Below are 8,971 nucleotides of genomic sequence, written 5' to 3'. Positions count from 1 at the left end.
TTTATCAACAAATTTTTAAATATTTTATTAGTCAAATTTTTTTTATATAAATTTATATTTGCCATAAGAGCACTTTATAGTTATCATAGTCATGTGCACCGCCGAATTGATTATTACACGAGTGATTGAGTCGAATTTCGTTAAAGACCGAAAAATTATCTTACTAACTTCGATTTTTTTTATTTACTTCCTCCTAATCTGTGGGATGACCCCTTTAATAGTGTGAGAGAGGGTTACTAGTGTGAAGGATTTCATCTTTTATAAAAGGTAGATATGTTATCTTAGCGGCCCTCCTAGTGTCGGCCCCATGGATATAGAGGGAGGTTCATACAGGTACACAGGTCATAGGCGCATGACGGAATAAACCCCAAGTCGTCAGTTCCTAAGAAAGATTTCATCCTTTATAGAATTTATAGTTGATTGGGCAGTGGTAAGCTATTCAAATCAATTAAATTTTGAGATGATTGATTCGGCTCCATATAAATTTTCTTTGGGATAATGGTGCAATGCTTAAATCCTTTAATGGATAATGAAGGGATCTACGGTTCAAGTCTCAGCTGCTACGATGTCAGATCGATCACCTTAAAAAAACCACCCGAGTGAGAGGGGGTTACATAGGCCAATCGAAGGAACCGTTGTCCGGTCGGTCGTCTGGATGAAACAGCGTCTGGTCAGCCCGATCGGCAAGAGATTGGGCTCATTTGTTCGGCTCGGGGTATGCTATTGACAGTGAATAATGAACTGATATAATAAAAGAGAAAAAGATAGATACTCAATAAGAGGAAGAAAAAACAAAAGAGAAGACTCCATCCATCATTGAATGCGGAGAAGTCAAGACAAAGATGCCTTCTGTCTGTAATTAGTATCATTAAATAGGGCAATATTAAGGGTCATCGAGACATGTATAAAAGAGTATGATAGGTGTGAAGAAAGGCAAGATTAATCTTTGTTCCTAGTACTTTCTCTTCTTCTATTTCTAACTTGAGCGTTGGAGGGTCGACGTCAGGGACCCCTTCCCTGGTTTGGTTTTGTTTTACATAGAGGCCTTCATCTAGTCAGCAGAGCCGCCATAATCCCGGCTTTCCAGTTTCAAGCTTTCGGACAAGAATATTTTTACGTCGTCTGTGGGAATGTAACCTGTATTCGAACGAGAAAATGGAAGATGCCGGACGATTTACAACGGTGATGTTAACGCAAGAAGAGGTCAACACGCTGATACACGCCCGAGCAGAGAGGATAGTGGAACAACAGCAACAACAGGCGCTAGCTGAGTGCCAATAGGTACTATCCGAACGCCAAGCACAGGAGCCTACAGTATCAGCAGAAGGTCGTCAGGCTGAGCGAGGAGACCGAGCAGAACAAATTTCCACTCGGGAATTGAACAAAAAGTCGATCGACATCTATAGGGAAGCTCCTAACGCACCAGTCCCCTTCAACCGGGCGCTGTTATGGAGTCCAGCAAAAGAGAGGGGCCGAGCGGATAGAGATTGGGGATCATCCTCAGATGAGACACCCGCTCGAGACGCAAGGAAAGGGAAGGCGCCTAGAGAGGATGATTCTCCCGAGCGGGTCAATCAACAGTTTTCGGAAGGAATTCTAAATGACCATCTGCCGAAGCATTACACCCCACTAACGATCGAGAAATATAATGGAGCAACCGACCCCGACAACCACTTGGCCAAATTTGATAATGTGGCCACACTTTATCAATACACGGATGGGGTGAAGTGTCGAGCCTCCTTCACCATGCTATCTGGATCGGCGCAACGGTGGTTCAAACAATTACCGAACAGCTCGATCCATAATTTCAAAGACTTTCGAGCGGCCTTCCTGCATCACTTCGCTAGTAGTCACCGCCACCAGAAGACGAGCATGAATTTATTCTCGCTGAAGAAGCAAGGACCCTGAGAGGCACTGAGGGCCTAAATCCAGCGCTTCAATCAGATAGCAATGGACATCCCAGCGATCTCTTCATATGTGTTGGCAAACACCTTCACCCAAGTGTTGGTGCAACCTTAGGTCAAGGTTGACCTGGTTGACCTGACTCGAGTTGACCTGACTCGAGTTGTATTTTGATGTTTGACTTAGGAAGATTGTTGGTGCAACCTTAGGTCAAGGTTGACCTAGTTGAGTTGCATGTTGATGTTTGACACTCGTGGAAGAGTTGTATTCTTGATATGGGACAAGAATAGATGTTTGGGAGATTGTTGGTGCAACCTTAGGTCAAGGTTGACCTGGTTGACCTGATTCGGGAAAAAGTCCAAGTATGGAGACTTGGCAACGGAAAAGTCCAAGCAGGGAGCTTGGCACTAGAAAAGTCCAAGCAGGGAGCTTGGCACGCGAAAAGTCCAAGTATGAAGACTTGGCACGGGAAAAGTCCAAGTATGGAGACTTGGCACTGGAAAAGTCCAAGTATGGAGACTTGCACGGAAAAGTCCTAACTGGATGTTAGGCGGTGTGGAAAGTCCCAGTGAGTGAAGCCACGGCAATGGAAATCCGGTGAGTGAATCCGGTGAAAATCCTAGTGAGTGAAGCTAGGTGAAGGTGAAAGTCACAGTGAGTGAAGCCGGGCAATGAAGGTGAGTGAAGCCGGTGAAAATCCTAGTGAGTGAAGCTAGGTGAATGAGAAAGTCCTAACTGGGATGTTAGGCGGTTGGAAAGTCCCGTGAGTGAAGCCAGGCGGTTGTGGAAATCCTGAGTGAAGCGGTGAAAACCCTAGTGAGTGAAGCTAGGTGAAAGTCACGGTGAGTAAGCCGGGCAAGGAAAAATCCAGATGGATCAAGGGTGATCGGACATCGGTGATGGGAAGTCCAAGTAGGTCATAGGGAGTGACCGGATACTTGCACGAAGAGGAAAGTCAAGTGGGTCAAAGGATTGACCGGACACTTGGTGGAGAGTCTTAGCGGTCAAGGGAGTGACCGGATGCTAAGCATGATGTACCAATAGGTCAAGGTTGACGGATATTGGTTTGGAAGGTTTGGGACTTGGTTTGGGCAAAACCAAGCTCTGGATCGGTCTGCAGCGATCAGATACTTGTCTCGATCGGTCCGGTGACCGATCGGGCGTGCTAAAATGCTGATCGCGTGTGAGGAGAAGAGGAGAGGGATCGAGAGAGGTGGGATCGGTCTGTGGACCGATCCAGATATGGCCTGATCGGTCCACAGACCGATCAGGAAACGAACAGAAAGATTGGGAAACTTTCTGTGGAGCAATCTGATCGGTCTAGGGACCGATCAGCCCAGGGCCTGATCGGTCCCCAGACCGATCAGAAGGGTCCTGGACCGATCAGGGTGGAGCCTGATCGGTCCACGATTCGACCGTTGAATCACAACGGGTCGCTCCGTCTTCTCCGCTGGCTTCATACTAGGACTTACCTTGTCAAGACTACATGCTTGGACTTACAACCTTTGCCAAGATCACACTTGGACTTTCTGTTGCCTGGCTCCTCACCAGGACTTCCCAATTGCCTGGCTCTTCACCAGAACTTCCTCCTTTGCCAAGATCACACTTGGACTTTCAATTGCCTGGCTCCTCACCAGGACTTCCCAAATGCCTGGCTCTTAACCAGGACTTTCCATACGCCTAACCTCCAGTTAGGACTTTCCTAGTCAAGTCTCCTGTCAACCTTGACCTACTTGACTTGTATTCTCATCAATCTGGTCAACCCTTTGACCATCTCCATAACTGGCCAATTACTCCAGCAATCTCCTTATATTGTCAAACATCAAAACTCAAACCCCGACTCAAGCTTGACTCAACTTAAGCTTAGTCAAACTGGTCATCATCAATGGTCGAGCGGCGACCTTAAACTTTTGTGGTCATCAACAGTCGAGCGGTGACCTTAAAACCCTCATCTACATCTACAGCCGAGCAGCAACTATAAACTCGAGGTCGATAAAAAAGTAGGCCGCCTAAGCAAGTAATATAACACTGATCAAGAAACAAATCGGAGAATATGAAAAGGAGAAGATGAGCATCGCAGAACGAAGGATCGACATTAAATAAAAAGGTCCGCCGAACGAACGACCATTCATTGATACTTGTATAAACTTTACAAAGTGCTTGAAGGGCAAATACAAAAATTCACTCGAGCAAGATCACTCCAGATAATCTAAAGCATTATCGGGCAACGACCCAGTCAGTTTATCTCGAATGATGACCTTGCTTGTCAGAGCGGTTGGGATGTAGTCGTCTTCCTTTAATTAGTTGAGTGTCCTGTCGATAGCAAGGTCGAAGAGTCGGAGTGCCCGATCAACGACCTTGTCATTAAAAGCATCTGAGCAGATGTAGGCTTGCTTCATGATCTTGAACCTATTAGACTCGGCTCCCTGATAAGTCTCTAGGGCCGACCAGGAGGCCACCAACTCTGCGTTCAACGTCGCCAACTCCTCATCTTTCGCGGCGAGCTCACCATCCTTCACATCAAGCTAGGTCTTCGCAGTAGTCTGGTGGGCCACCCGTCCTTCCCGCTCAACCTTCAGTGTGGCCTCAGCCTCCTTAAAATTTTGCGCTAAGGCCCGGGCCTCTTTGTTCTTAAGCTCCAAGTCTTCAATGGCCTGGAGCTTCCCGGCGTTGGCCAAGTTGACCTTGGACTCGAAGGTGCTTGCCTGTTTATTGAGCTGAGCCAACTGTGCAGCCTGCTCAGCGTCTTTACTCTTCTCTGCCTCCAACAGCTCGGAGCTCATGGCCAGGTCGACTCTTAGTTAAGCCATCTCAGCGCTTATCTGCTCTAGCTGGCCGCTCGATGCACGCAGCTGTTTGACTTCCTACTCCAAAAATATGAGCCTTTGGCATATGGTCAGACTCTCTACCCAAAACTGCAAGGAACTAGGAAAGTATTAGAGCCAAGCGGAAATAAATCAGAACATACAAGTAAAATGCTCACTCCAGTAGACATCTGGGTATGACTGTCGGCGAGTGCCCCAGGAGGCATGACCGCCACGCAAGCCCTAGCGTTGTCCCATATTTGGGTAAGCGACCCTTGGATAATTATCTGGTGCTCAGGGCTCGGGATTCAGCATTGTCTGAGGCACACTACTCATCCGTTGGCAGATGAATGACTGCCGTTATGTGGCATCGAACGCTCAGAGCAGACAGGGCTAAAGTTGCTCTACCAGCCGACTGAGGCAATGACGCCGGTCGAACGCGAGACACTCGTGCCGCCGGCAATGGGGGTGGCATGAAGGCAACCGGAGGTGCAACTATTAATTCCTCAGGCAGACCAGGCAATGACGGTGTCCGGTCGAAGGATATCAAGCCTAGGAGCACAGTGATCGCAGGGGTTTGTTAGAAGTTGCTGACTCCAAAGCGACCGCTATCGGGACCATGGATGGCCATTCAGGTGGAAGGTCTGCTGTTGCAGCCGCCGCATCACTCGCGGCTGTCCGGCTTCCTCCAACGCCGCTCGCCAGCACTTGAGTTCCCTCCTCACCGAGCGGATCTTCGTTGGAACCAACCGACTACAAACTGTGGCTCTCCAGCTTGGCCACAACCGCGACGTTGATATCCGCATCCACAAGCTTACACTTGTTGGTTAGACGCGCTCGCAACATGATTCAAACTGCACAAAAGGAAGAAAAATCAATTAAATTCAACGGTTGGATCTGTATCTAGATTTTCGTAACTCCAAATTGGATGGCTGGGGTCAATCGGCTGCAAGGTTTATAAACCTCGTGTGCACCACAGTCTTCCTCACTTCGCGTTTTCATCTTCGAGTCTTCACCTTTGAGCTTCCCTGCGACGCTGCGTGCTTCTCCCTTTCCGACGATCTTTTTAGTAAGCTTCTTCCTTTCAATCAAATCCTTTTTGCTGTTCTTAACGTGCTCTCTTTCAATCGAACTTCATTATTTCTTATTGACCTTCGTTTTCGATGACAAGCTCCTGACAACCTCCCATCTTCGTTCATGGACTCTAGTACATGTCCATCGAGTCCAAGTTCGATGGAGGCGATGCTGAGAGTTTGAGAGCCGTTTTTGAAATTCCCTCTGATTAACAAATCAGCCTTCCTTTGGCTTTTGACTGCCCGAACGAGCCACCTTCGGGTTTTGTATGCTTTTTTAGAGACCAATTTACCGTCGGTCTGTGGTTCCTGAACCATCCTTTCTTCTCTACCATTTGTAAATATTTTCGCATTTCTCTCCATCAACTAGTGTTGAACTCCTTTCGGCTGTTGTGCCATGTTGTCGTTCTGTTCCACCTACACGACATTCCTCATACTCCTCGACTCTTTCACTATTTCTATTATCCCAAATTGTCCGAGCCGGGGACTTTTCTCTTTCAAGCCCGAGTGAGTCTAGTCTTCTTTGATAAGATGTCATCCTCCAACAAGCATTGGAAAGACTACTATTTCTTTGTTCGCTTTCCCGAGTGGCCAAACTTTCCGACAAGCTGGCAATTAGAGGTGTCAAACCCTTCCGAGCTCAAGAAATATAAGAGCCGATCGAACTACCTCCATACAGCTTTCAGCTTGGCTTGTTAGAAATACTGTTGGTACCCCAAGGTTATTTTAATGTGATCAAACAAGTTAAGTTATGTCATATTGTGTTTAACTCTGTGTCTAAGTGTGCATGAACTTAGGAGCACAGGAAGTCGAGCAAAAGACACAACTAGTTAAAAGGACGGCACGGTAGAGAGAGTCGATGGACTCAGTGCGTCTCGGGGACTAGGTGTTGCGGAAGAGTACACTGATGGACGAGAAGACAGCGTGTAGTGCTTCCGAGGGGCGAGAAGTAAGAGCGGAAGATTGCTTGAGAGCAAAAGATACAGTTAGTGAAAAGGTCGGCACGGGAGAGAGCCGACGGGCTCGGTGCATCCGAGGGACGAAGAGCGGAAGAGTATGCTGGCGGACGAGAAGGAAACACGCGATGATTCCGAGGTACCAGAAGCCGGAGCGGAAGCTTGCTCGAGGAGAAGGCCAGAAGTTGGGTTCGGGTGAGCCCTATTCCGGAGGCCGAAATCATCCAAGCGAGTGAAGCCAGAGAGGAAGACCCAGACCGAAGCAAGCGGAGCTAAAGCTGGAGGCCTGGAGAGAAAGTCAACTAAAAGTTGACTTTTCCCCTTCGGGGCGCCTGGAACGATTTCGGGCGCCCAAAACAATCCGGGGTGCTCGGAATCATTCCGGGCGCCCAGAACCCAAGTTTTATCACTTTCGACGTGGCCTTTGGCCGACGTGTCGGGGATAAAGTTTTATCCCATTTCATGCATCTGAAACACTTTCAGGCGCTCCGAGCAAGGCTATATAAGCAGCCCTGCTCCCAAAAGCTTAAAACAACAAGAAATAGTGCAACAACACTTGTAGACACTTTTTGTTTTATTTAGCTTTCTTTTCCTGTGGTTCATTGCTGTAAGAGGTTTCTCCGTCTGAAGGAGATTCTTAGTGCGATTCAACTGCCTTGGATGAACAATCTTCCCATTTGTAACCAAGTAAATATGTGAGCCTCATTTTTTTTTTATCTTTTATTTATTCTTATGCAAGTGTTTGTATAAGTTATAAGCCGAGGAATGTACTTTTGTTTGTTGTTGTGCAGGGGCTATTCACCCCCTCCCCCTTTAGCTAGCCGCCAACGGTCCTAACAAGTGGTATCAGAGCAAGGACACCTCAGAAGGACTAACCCCGACTGAAGCAACGAGATGACCGGAGCTAACATCTACCCACCAACGTTCGAGGGGGAGTTTGTGTTTTGGAAGTGACGAATGGAGGTATTTCTTAAAATAGATTTTAATATTTTATTAATAATGAAATATAGTTATCAAGCACCAAAGAATACAAATGGAGAAGAAATTGAAAAACACCTCTATGTTAGGATCCTTCGTACGGCTAGAGAGGGGGGGGTGTGAATAGCCGACCCCAAATCGATCGCGTTTCTTCCTACAATTCGTTAGCGCAGCGGAAAAACAAACAAGGAAACGAAAACAAGAAGATCAAACCTCAACGCGTCGATGTAACGAGGTTCGGAGATGATACTCCTACTCCTCGGCGTGTCCGTAAGGTGGACGAAGCCTCTCAATCCGTCGGTGGATGAGTCCCCGGAGAACCGGCTAATAATATACTCCTTGTGGGTGGAGAAACCTCACCACAATCTTTTGCAACAGCAAACAAAGGAGTACAACAATAGAGACAACAAACAAGAACAATAGAAATTGTAAAACACTTGCTTGCCTCTTGTTGTCGACTGGAACCTTGATGAAGCAGCAGCTTCTCAGATCCAGCAGCTAGAACACCAGCAGGAAACGCACGCAGAGCTTCGACGAGCTCAACAGAACTCAGCACAATGAGAGCTCAAGAAGAAAAGAAGAAGTGGCCCTGTAGAAGCCCTCAACCCCTTTATACCTGCGAAGGAGAAACAGCGAAGAAACTAGCCGTTGCAACGCAACGGCTAGAACCCTGATCGGTCTGAGGACCGATCAGGCCCTGCGCTGATCGGTCCTCCAGACCGATCAGCCAGTGCACAGACCTTCTGTGCGTACTCTGATCGGTCTGCGGACCGATCAGGCTCTGTCCTGATCGGTCCCCAGACCGATCCCAACTCTCCCAGCTCTCTTACAGACAGAATCGCTCGTCTCTTGATCGGTCGTGGAGACCGATCAGGCATACACCTGATCGGTCCCTGGACCGATCAGGAGCTTCTTTTCTCCGCTTCTGATCGTTTCCTGATCGGTCTGTGGACCGATCAGGAACTCCACAGTATGCTACTGAGTGGAATCTGATCGGTCACCAGACCGATCAGGAAACACTGAGTATCACTGGATCGGTCTGCGGACCGATCCAACTCCTAGGTTTAGAGTGCCCCCTCTAACCTAGTTCGGAGAACGAGCTACCAAGCCCTCTCCGACTCCATATGCCAAGCTTCACTCACTTGGACTTAACAACACCAGATGTCCGATCACCCTTGATCCATCTGGATTTTCCCTTGCCCGGCTTCACTCACCAGGACTTTCACCTAGCTTCACTCACTAGGGTTTTCACACTGCC

This window comes from Zingiber officinale, chromosome 7B (assembly GCF_018446385.1).
Source record: "Zingiber officinale cultivar Zhangliang chromosome 7B, Zo_v1.1, whole genome shotgun sequence".
NCBI classification, from domain to species: domain Eukaryota; kingdom Viridiplantae; phylum Streptophyta; class Magnoliopsida; order Zingiberales; family Zingiberaceae; genus Zingiber; species Zingiber officinale.
The sequence above is the reverse complement of the archived record's forward strand: the minus strand, read 5'-3'. Positions refer to the sequence as shown.